Source organism: Panulirus ornatus, chromosome 32 (assembly GCF_036320965.1).
Source record: "Panulirus ornatus isolate Po-2019 chromosome 32, ASM3632096v1, whole genome shotgun sequence".
NCBI classification, from domain to species: Eukaryota; Metazoa; Arthropoda; class Malacostraca; order Decapoda; family Palinuridae; genus Panulirus; species Panulirus ornatus.
Genome location: NC_092255.1, coordinates 7,915,807 through 7,927,687, shown reverse-complemented (window position 1 = coordinate 7,927,687; position 11,881 = coordinate 7,915,807). Strand labels below are relative to the sequence as shown.

The following is an 11,881-nucleotide window of genomic DNA, read 5'->3' as shown; positions in this document are numbered from 1 at the left end:
GTAAGCCATCCACGTCCATCAAGAAGAGTAACGGTCTCCACACACACACACACACACACACACACACACACACACACGGACACACACACACACACACACACGGACACACACACACACACACACACACACACACACACACACACACACACACACACACACACACACACACACACACACACACGGACACACACATATTCAGCACACATAGTAAAGTTTGATTTGGACATGGCATGGGCCTTGTTTGGGTGAAGATCCTTTGATGTTTAGTTACGTGGTGTGATGGTTAGCGTTCCTGACCATGACGCATTCATGGGCCCAGCCCGCCCGCCCGCCTAGGATCGAGGATATTAGTTCGAATCCTGGTTACGGCAGTTGATTTTGAGTGATCGGGGCCTGAACATGCAGGAGGGTGAAAGGCGTGCAAGGAATAGAGTGATTTGGAACGATGTGGTATACCGGGGTCGACGTGCTGTCAATGGATTGAACCAGGGCAAGTGAAGCGTCTGGGGAAAACCATGGAAAGTTGTGTGGGGCCTGGATGTGGAAAGGGAGCTGTAGTTTCGGTGCATTATTACATGACAGCTAGAGACTGAGTGTGAACGAATGGGGCCTTTGTTGTCTTTTCCTAGCGCTACCTCGCGCACATGAGGGGGGAGGGGGATGGTATTCCATGTGTATATGTATATTTGCGTGTGTGGACGTGTATGTATATACATGTGTATGTGGATGGGTTGGGCCATTCTTTCGTCTGTTTCCTTGCGCTACCTCGCTAACGCGGGAGACAGCGACAAAGCAAAATAAATATAAACAAAAAATATCATTAATGGGATGGTCTTGATTAGGGCCTCAGTTGCCCGTGCCATCTCAGCCAACATATATGAACATATATCTCAGTGCTTACCCCACTGGTGATGGGGGGGCAGGGTCTTCCACTGTGAAAAACAATTTTGTTATTCAGTTCTTCTCATATCCATAGAGATTCTTTCCTCTGAATATCCCTCAGCTGGATTAACAGCCCATTCGACCAACAACTGACTCCTGTTGAATATTTGGATCTTCTTGCCTTGTCCACGATATTCAATGTTCGTTTAAAAGTTTATTTGTTCCTGGTGTGTGTGTGTGTGTTTGTGTGTGTGTGTGTGATTACTTATTTGTACAGTAGACGGAGGGAGTTTTACGCTCGTGGCGCCCCACCCTCCCATCTCTCAAACTTTCTCTACCATGTTACAAGTTTTCAGACTTTGTGTTCTACAAAAATTCATAACTCCATTAGTCGAGTTATATCCTTTTAATACACCAACGGTTATGAAAGGACAACTTTACATCTATCAGTCTTTTAAAAACTAAGTTTCTCACTTCATCTCATGTTAGGTTCTCTGGTCGTTCTATCTTTGTATCGTTTAAGAACTGTTCACCGTTAACTCCCTCAGACCAGAAAGTGAAAAGCTGTGATCAAATCACGACTTTCTCTACCCTCACCCACGCTGGACAAATGTCTGAACCTCTCCCTGTCAGACACCTCGCAAGATTCAAGAACCAATAATTCTTACCTTCCTCTACACCTTCTCTCTCAGCTCTTTTAAGATCGGTGTCCAAACTTAAGATTATTCTTGCTTTATGCTGACGTATGATGCTAATAGGTAGCTGTCGGTGTACTTGACCATGTCCCCTGGGTGCGTGGTGGGGTGTCGGAAGGCGATCCCGACCGTTGTGCATTCACGGGCCCCCCATAAGTTCGAATCCTGGCCGCTGCAGTCGGTCCACAGTCAACACAGCTGTTCGTTTACCCCTTAGGAGTTGGTCGCTAAGATGGGTACCTGGCTCAGCCTAGGATATATATATATATATATATATATATATATATATATATATATATATATATATATATATTTGCGTGTGTGGACGTATGTATATACATGTGTATGGGGGTGGGTTGGGCCAGTTCTTTCGTCTGTTTCCTTGCGCTACCTCGCAAACGCGGGAGACAGCGACAAAGCAAAAAAAAAAAATATATATATATATATATATATATATATATATATATATATATATATATATATATATATATATATATATATATATATATTATCCCTGGGGATAGGGGAGAAAGAATACTTCCCACGTATTCCCTGCGTGTCGTAGAAGGCGGCTAAAAGGGGAGGGAGCGGATGGCTGGAGATCCTCCCCTCTCGTTTCTTTTAATTTTCCAAAAGAAGGAACAGAGAAAGGGGCCAGGTGAGGATATTCCCTCAAAGGCCCAGTCCTCTGTTCTTAACGCAACCTCGCTAATGCGGAAAATGGCGAATAGTATAAAAAAAAAAATATTATATATATATATATATATATATATATATATATATATATATATATATATATATATATATATATATATATATACGTATGTATATGTATAGTGCTAAGGGGATGGCCTTGATTAGGGCCTCAGTTGCCCACTCCGTCTTAGCTAACATAAGAAAAAAAAGGAAAAAAAAATGATTTTTGGCAATGGTTAAGTTACAGTGGCGACTTCCCTCGTACTTCTTTGCGTACAAATTGCTGGAGGTTATCTCCTGTTTGGGTAATATCCACACATCGAGTTCTTCTTTACTGTGTGGTGTATCTGCATTGCTTTCGCATATACTGCGGTTGAATTTCACGCACCAGGCCACAGGCCAACTTTAGGAGTTCGTGCAAGTCCCTCCCCCCCTGCTCACAAGGTCGTACAGAACCCCACGTCCTCACGCTTCGAACTCCCTTCATGAACTTAAACACATCCAGGGCAAGAGACCAGTCCTCCTGGCGAGGGATTCCCATGGGTCAGTAAGAGTCCTGCAAGGGTGAGGTGAGCCACTGTAGTACACTCCTGCTCACCTCAACCCATGTAGAGAATGCGGCTTCTCTGACGTGTGTCCTTTACATCATCCTCCCACTAACGTAGGCGTCCTGTCCGTCGAAGGAGTCGTCCCACTCATTTTCCGTGCGTGAGGACCCCGCCTGCTTCTGTACCAGCCTCATGTGTGTGTGTGTGTGTGTGTGTGTGTGTGTGTGTGTGTGTGTGTGGCATAGTGCCAAATGCTCTCTGGTGGTCCAGACACAGAGACGTAATCCACCCAAAGTTTCTCTTTTGTCTAGGGAGGAAATCGCTCTCTCTCACAGGAGCCATGAGGATTATTAAGAGCGACCTTCTCTCTCTCTCTCTCTCTCTCTCTCTCTCTCTCTCTCTCTCTCTCTCTCTCTCTCTCCCCCTTTGCCAGAAGTCATCTCCTCGCTCTGTGATTTTCTATTCCCAGACCAAACTCGCCCGAGAGATAGATCTGTAGTTTTCAGCGCCTGCTTCCCTGTCTCCTTTCATAAAGATGGGTACGACATAGTGCCCTACCCTTTCCCAGCGACTTGCCAAGTGTACCCACACACACACACACTTATTCAGGAGGTATAAAGAAACTTCATCAACAACATATAGTCTACATAGATAAAGGCCTTTTTTAGCACTTCTCTTCATGTCATTTTAGCACTTCTCTTCATGTCATTTCTAGACATTTCAGAGCATTGTAAAGCTCACTCCACCTCACCTCGTGAGGCTATGGGATCTTCCAGCGTCAAAACACATTTTTCCTTGACATTCAGTCCTTCGCATATCTTTGCACCATCCTCTACAACTCTTCCTTCCGAATCCTTCGCCTCATTACTTTCTCTTTAACTGACAATTTGCTCCATGTAAACTTATGAAACATTCAAACCTGTCCTCTGACTCGTCCACAAAGTTATTTACGAATTTGCTCCGTTGTTTCTGTCTTATCTTGCTGGACTCATTCCCTGCTGTCTTGTATACCTTTGAAATACTGGTTAGCAGTGGTGTCAAAAAGTATATCCATTCCATTGTAAATTCTTCAACTCCTGCGCTCTTTGACATCAATCATTATCCAACATCTCTCTTTTTTCTTTTTTTAACCCCTTTCTTTGTTCTGCCTAATTTAGCAGTTTAGATTTCGCAGAACCTTCCACAGCTGTGAACTATATTATCATGGCCAAAGAACTCTTTTTCTCATGTAAATGCACTCACAGAAACCCTACAGTTCTATGTACTGTGTGTGTGTGTGTAAATACTTACATATACAGTACGTGGTGAGATTTATACCCATGTGGCCCCCAACTCTTGAACGTTCTCTATCATATAAACTTTTAAGTGTATATATGAGGTGTGTGTGTGTGTGTGTGTGTGTGTGTGTGTGTGTGTGAGTGAAGGGGTACAGACTGATCACTCCATTATGAACTAGACTGGGAAGAGAGTCAGTACACAGGAATAATTGTCAGGAAGAAATACATCAACTATTATTCTCGTCGTTTAAATGGACACTTTGTGCTTCATTGGTCCTTGTATCAGGCGAAATAAATGGGTGATAGACCCAGGTTTATAGTTGGTGTCGGGTATATGAAGTGACTTAAGGAAATGGAGAGAGAGAGAGACTTATAATTCTGTTCGTAGAATATAATCTATAAGTTCTCCATTGCTATGTACAGACACATTACCTGAGGGTCACACCAGACATACATATGTATGAGTGTAATGCATGATAGATGTGTGCGTGCACACCCCCAAACAGGTGCAGGGGAAGTGAGGCGATGAGCAATGTGGGAAAAGTAAAGAAGCCACGGAGGCCAGAGGTTAAATGGCAAGGAAATAAAGATCTTGTAGAGGCAGTAAAGATGGGTTTCCAAAGGGGATGCCGTCCATTAGGCAGAGCAAGGTTCTTAAAGTGGGGAAAAAGTAGTCAGAGAGAGAGAGAGAGAGAGAGAGAGAGGCAGTAGTGCCAACGTAACAGTAGCCTTTGCAGAAACAGGAAGAAAATGAGAATAGTTGCCAGGAGTGCAAGCGCTCTAGTAATGACAAGAGGTCAAGTCTAAAGAGGTTTTATATATATATATATATATATATATATATATATATATATATATATATATATATATATATATATATATATGGATTAGAAACATAATGGCAAAGAAGAAAGTGATCAACAGAGATACCAACGTAGATCAGTAGAAATGTGATGGATTTTTTTTTTTGAGTTTTGGAAGTGTTGTGAAAACTTAAAGATGAAAAAGGTCTCTCTCTCTCTCTCTCTCTCTCTCTCTCTCTCTCTCTCTCTCTCTCTCTCTCTCTCTCTCTCTCTCTCTCTCTCACCCCTAACCGTCCCCTCGGCCCCCCTGGGGGAGAGAGACACTGTGCTAGGCGATTCCCGGGGCTGTGGGGAGCGGGGGAACCACATGTGTTCAGAGAGACTGTGAAGGTGAATACATTACGAAATTACAGAATTACAGACATGGAAACGAAAGCTGTATTTTTTGCATGTTAGCTGAGATGGCACGGGCGATTGAGGCCCTAATCAAGCCCATCCTATCAACGCTATATATGTATATATATATATATATATATATATATATATATATATATATATATATATATATATATATATATATATATCCTAACCTGAGCCAGGTACCCATTTCATCGACCAACCTCGAAGGAAAGATGAACAGCTGTGTTGACTGTGGACAGTCTGCCGCAACCAGGATTCGAACCCATGCCCCGTGAATGCGTCACGAGCAGGAAAGCTAACCGCCACACTACGGAAGTCCATATACTGACAGTGAAGTCAAAGGAAAGTATCCTACGCGGCCATGATGAGATTGGACTATCGGTGGTGAAGAAGTGAAATGAGGAAAGATCATGTAAATGGAAGAACACCGGTTCGATTCTGAGCTGGTGCGGTTGTGGCTTCTTGTAATACACATATATGTCTATGGTCTTGGGTAAAGCCAGCGTGCTGGGGGGACTGGAGACATACCATGAATGTCCAAAGATAAGAGTAGGAATTGATAGAGAAAGGAGAAGTTATAGAGACAAATAGTTGTGTTAAGAGAGAGAGAGAGAGAGAGAGAGAGAGAGAGAGAGAGAGAGAGAGAGAGAGAGAGAGAGAGATCTGTTACTGACAGAGCAAGGATTAGAATGACTGATGATCATACCACAAAGGAAGATGAAAAGGTGAGGACATGGTACGGGCGATGTTTTGCGAAACGGATGAATAGTAATAAAAAGATATATACATTTCAGTGAACAGCAGGTAAAAGGAATGTACACTAACAACTGCAAGAGAGAGAGAGAAAAAAGGAGTGCACATATATCACCTGTGGACTGTTCGAAAGTGTTGAAAATCCATCATAAAGTGCTGTGTGTGTGTGTGTGTGTGTGTGTGTGGGTATATGGAACAGGGGCAAGTTAAAGATGTCTTTCCTTCCCATGTGGAAGAGAGAGAGAGAGAGAGAGAGAGAGAGAGAGAGAGAGAGAGAGAGAGAGAGAGAGGTTAAGTAGAGCGGCGTACTCGTGTTTGAGATGTGGTTGTATGTGGTATATTACCAGAAACCAAGCCACAGCCTCTCATATTTTTTTCCCCCATGCGTAAATCACAAGAGCATCGTGGAGGGAGAGAGAGAGAGAGAGAGAGAGAGAGAGAGAGAGAGAGAGAGAGAGAGAGAGAGGGTGTAAACAACCAAATAGAATTCTACGAAAGGCCGTAGGAGGAGGAGGGTCGCCACCACCGCGCCATAAAGGTTCAAGATCCGAATTACCTGGAATCAGGGCAGAGGTGAACGATCGAATCGCCCAAAAAGAAGAAGAAAAAAAGGATTATAAGTTCTGGTAGGGAAGGATTTCTTATGCCTGGAACATCGAGTGTTTAAGTGTGAGGGAAAATGGACGAGAATGGGAGACTTAGTATGTGGAGGGAGATAGAGAGGAGCGCTAGGATGAGGTATATAGAAAGGAGCACTAGGATGAAAGATGTAGAAAGGAGTGTTAGGGTGAGAGAGATAGAAAGGAGTGCTAGGATGATCTCAGTATAGAGGAAGAGCGCGGGCGCAGTGTGTGTGTGTGTGTGTGTGTGTGTGTGTGTGTGTGTGTGTGTGTGTGCGTGGGCAGTAAATACAACAAGATTAAGGAGGGAGGAAGGGTTATACAACTGCTTGATTATCTTGGGAATGCACGGGGAACGACCCCTGATTTGGACACACACACACACACACACACACACACACACACACACATATATATATATATATATATATATATATATATATATATATATATACATATATATAAATGAGTCGGGGCATGTGAGGCGTCTGGGGTGGACCATGGAAAGTTGTGTGGGGCCTGGATGTGGAAATGGAGCTGTGGTTTCGGGCATTATTACATGACAGCTAGAGACTGAGTGTGAACGAATGGTGCCTTTGTTGTCTTTTCCTAGCGCTGCCTCGCACACATGAGGTGGGAGGGGGATGTTATTCCATGTGTGGCGAGGTGGCGATGGGAATGAATAAAGGCAGACAGTGTGAATTGTGTGCATGTGTATATATGTATGTGTTTGTGTGTGTATATATATGTGTACATTGAGATGTATGGGTATGTATATTTGTGTGTGTGGACGTGTATGTATATATATGTGTATGGGGATGGGTTGGGCCATTTCTTTCGTCTGTTTCCTTGCGCTACCTCGCAAACGCGGGAGACAGCGACAAAGCAAAATAAATAAAATATATATATATATATATATATATATATATATATATATATATATATATATATATATATATGCCTTCTCCAGATCCATAAATGCTACATACAAATCCATTTGCTTTTCTAAGTATTTCTCACATACATTCTTCACCTGATCCACACATCCTCTACCACTTCTGAAACCACACTGTTCTTCCCCAATGTGATGTTCTGTACATGCCTTCACCCTCTCAATCAATACCCTCCCATATAATTTACCAGGAATACTCAACAAACTTATACCTCTGTAATTTGAGCACTCGCTCTTATCCCCTTTGCCTTTGTACAATGGCACTATGCACGCATTCCGCCAATCCTCAGGCACCATGAGTCATACATACATTAAATAACCTTACCAACCAGTCAACAATACAGTCACCCCCTTTTTTGATATGATAGAGTTGATAGAGATGCTCTGTGGAAGGTATTAAGAATATATGGTGTGGGAGGCAAGTTGTTAGAAGCAGTGAAAAGTTTTTATCGAGGATGTAAGGCATGTGTACGTGTAGGAAGAGAGGAAAGTGATTGGTTCTCAGTGAATGTAGGTTTGCGGGGTGTGTGACGTCTCCATGGTTGTTTAATTTGTTTATGGATGGGGTTGTTAGGGAGGTGAATGCAAGAGTTTTGGAAAGAGGGGCAAGTATGAAGTCTGTTGTGGATGAGAGAGCTTGGGAAGTGAGTCAGTTGTTGTTCGCTGATGATTCAGCGCTGGTGGCTGATTCATGTAAGAAACTGCGGAAGCTGGTGACTGAGTTTGGTAAAGTGTGTGAAATAAGAAAGTTAAGAGTAAATGTGAATAAGAGCAAGGTTATTAGGTACAGTAGGGTTGAGGGTCAAGTCAATTGGGAGGTAAGTTTGAATGGAGAAAAACTGGAGGAAGTAGTGTTTTAGATATCTGGGAGAGGATCTGGCAGCGGATGGAACCATGGAAACGGAAGTGGATCATAGGGTGGGGGAAGGGGCGAAAATCCTGGGAGCCTTGAAGAATGTGTGGAAGTCGAGAACATTATCTCAGAAAGCAAAAATGGGTATGTTTGAAGGAATAGTGGTTCCAACAATGTTGTATGGTTGCGAGGCGTGGGCTATGGATAGAGTTGTGCGCAGGAGGATGGATGTGCTGGAAATGAGATGTTTGAGGACAATGTGTGGTGTGAGGTGGTTTGATCGAGTAAGTAATGTAAGGGTAAGAGAGATGTGTGGAAATAAAAAGAGCGTGGTTAGAGAGCAGAAGAGGGTGTTTTAAATTGGTTTGGGCACATGGAGAGAATGAGTTAGGAAAGATTGACCAAGAGGATATGTGTGTCGGAGGTGGAGGGAACGAGGAGAAGAGGGAGACCAAATTGGAGGTGGAAAGATGGAGTGAAAAAGATTTTGAGTGATCGGGGCCTGAACATGCAGGAGGGTGAAAGGCGGGCAAGGAATAGAGTGAATTGGATCGATGTGGTATACCGGGGTTAACGTGCTGTCAGTGGATTGAATCAGGGCAAGTGAAGCGTTTGGCGTAAACCATGGAAAGTTGTGTGGGGCCTGGATGTGGAAATGGAGCTGTGGTTTCGGGCATTATTGCATGACAGCTGGAGACTGAGTGCGAACGACTGGGGCCTTTGTTGTCTTTTCCTAGCGCTACCTCGTACACATGAGGGGGGAGGGGGATGGTATTCCATGTGTGGCGAGGTGGCGATGGGAATGAATAAAGGCAGACAGTGTGAATTGTGTGCATGGGTATATATGTATGTGTCTGTGTGTGTATATATATGTGTACATTGAGATGTATAGGTATGTATATTTGCGTGTGTGGACGTGTATGTATATACATGTGTATGGGGGTGGGTTGGGCCATTTTCTTTCGTCTGTTTCCTTGCGCTACTTCGCAAACGCGGGAAACAGCGACAAAGCAAAATATTATATATATATATATATATATATATATATATATATATATATATATATATATATATATGTGTGTGTGTGTACACACACACACACACACACACACACACACACACGCACATACACACAGACAATCTGATCAATAATACATTATCTTCACTAGTGGATGACCTGAGGTCCCGGACATAAGGGCGTATCTCTCCTGCGTGTGTATATGAAAAATTTATGACCTTTATTCAAGAAGATTCAACCTTCTCCAAACCCGCATTGATTACGAGCGCAAAGTAAATTCATATGATGATCCCCACGATAGAGAGAGAGAGAGAGAGAGAGAGAGAGAGAGAGAGAGAGAGAGAGAGAAATGGATTAGTCGCTATTATCTATTATCACACTTCCCATGATCGATATCTTAGTGGTATCTCTTATCATAATGATCATTATCAGGTTATCAGATTTACCACAATGTACGTAGTTTATCGGTGGGGCTGTAGACTTCAGGCTAATAATGATAATAACTAAAAATATGGATTACTAACGTCTGTGGTTCGACATTCTTGAGTGTGAGTTATGAGTTTATTTGACTAGAGAGAGAGAGAGAGAGAGTCGTTTTAACTTGACATTCGACTTGTTGTTGTTACGACTGAAGTAGAAAGATTTAAGAAAAAAAAAAGAGAACTTTATGTAAAATAAATCAAAGCGACATTTTCAGCTAAAAACTCAAGTTCTCATAACTTTTCGCCTGGCAGCTCAGAGGCAGGTGGCAGCGCAACCGCAGTACGAGAGTTTTTCCAGGTGATAGGCTGGCAGAGGCAGCTGAACCAGTAGCCCGACTGCTGTGGCTTGTATTAGACGTGTTAGGTTGTACTCTATTAAGTTGTGTACCTCCCCACATTGGCTGGTTCATGTGTCCTTTTGGTGGAAACTTTAACCTTTCTCTCTAATCTTTTTTTTTTTTAACACACAAACGCCAGTAGTAGTAATCCATTTCTTCTAGGAATAAGACAGATCTAGTGTATGTTCGTAGCTTACACAGGAAATAACTTCAGTTGAAACGAATTCTGAAAGATGATCTTAGCCTTTAAGAAACTCGTGTGATAACTTGTTGTGCTGTCTTACCTCTACATCACAGGACCCAAAGAACATCTCACTACACATGATCTCCAAACTGTGAGTCTTTCTAACTATATATATATATATATATATATATATATATATATATATATATATATATATGTAATATTCCTACAAAACTCTTCACTACTTTCGTATTATAACTTAAATTACTATGTTTTAACTTGCTATTTTGACTATAAGTCTTTTCACTGATGGATGCAAATCGTCAAAAATAGGAGAAATTGGAGAATGAGTTTTTTTCAATAGATTTTACTTGCCCTTTATTTTTTGTGGAATTTTTATAGATTTTCTGTTCAAAGATTTTGTTTTGAGCTGCACTATATATTAGGGGTGATTATAATCATAACCTAATTAAGGGATAATTAATGTATGATAGTACTATTAATATCTCTAATGAATCTTGTATGATGAAGTTTACGTGTTTATATATATATATATATATATATATATATATATATATATATATATATATATATATATATATATATATATAACAGCCATAATAATGACATTAATCTTTGGTATAATAATAGGATAAATATCATTTAGCCTTGAACAGAAATCCTGTGTTTATTTCCCCGTGCAATGGCGAGTTAAAACTCATGTATGATAAAATAGCTTTCAATTTTTTTTTCTGTCCATCACCCTCAATCATTTCCAGAGCTTTTCATCAATCAGAATGCAAAATTTATACAAATACTGAAGTTTGTGTGTGTGTGTGTGTATATATATATATATATATATATATATATATATATATATATATATATATATATATATATATATATGCTTGAAGTTATAAGGTTATTATAGTGCGAGTGTCACATTGGCGAGGCTATCCCAGTGGGAGTATAGACAGTCTCATAAGAGAACTTCTCACTCTACAGGAGTGTACATTGCCCTGTGCTGGAGGTAGCGCAGCCTTGATGCTGCATGTGCATGGATAACACCGAGATTTTCACAAAATTGTTTCTAAGGATGTAAGGCATGTGTACGTGTAGGAAGAGAGGAAAGTGATTGGTTCTCAGTGAATGTAGGTTTGCGGCAGGGGTGTGTGATGTCTCCATGGTTGTTTAATTTGTTTATGGATGGGGTTGTTAGGGAGGTGAATGCAAGAGTTTTGGAAAGAGGGGCAAGTATGAAGTCTGTTGGGGATGAGAGAGCTTGGGAAGTGAGTCAGTTGTTGTTCGCTAATGATACAGCGCTGGTGGCTGATTCATGTGAGAAACTGCAGAAGCTGGT

General features: G+C 41.5%; 1 protein-coding gene across 1 annotated transcript in view; it reads left to right on the top strand.

Annotated features, from left to right (window-relative positions):
- The first annotated feature begins 10,337 nt into the window (after positions 1 to 10,337).
- LOC139759034 (neural cell adhesion molecule L1-like) overlaps positions 10,338 to 11,881 on the top strand; it is an 81,823-nt gene continuing 80,279 nt past the window's right edge. The window contains exon 1 of the mRNA XM_071680939.1: positions 10,338 to 10,672. The gene's annotated coding sequence lies outside the window, so the exon portion shown is untranslated. The remainder of the gene's footprint in view (positions 10,673 to 11,881) is intronic.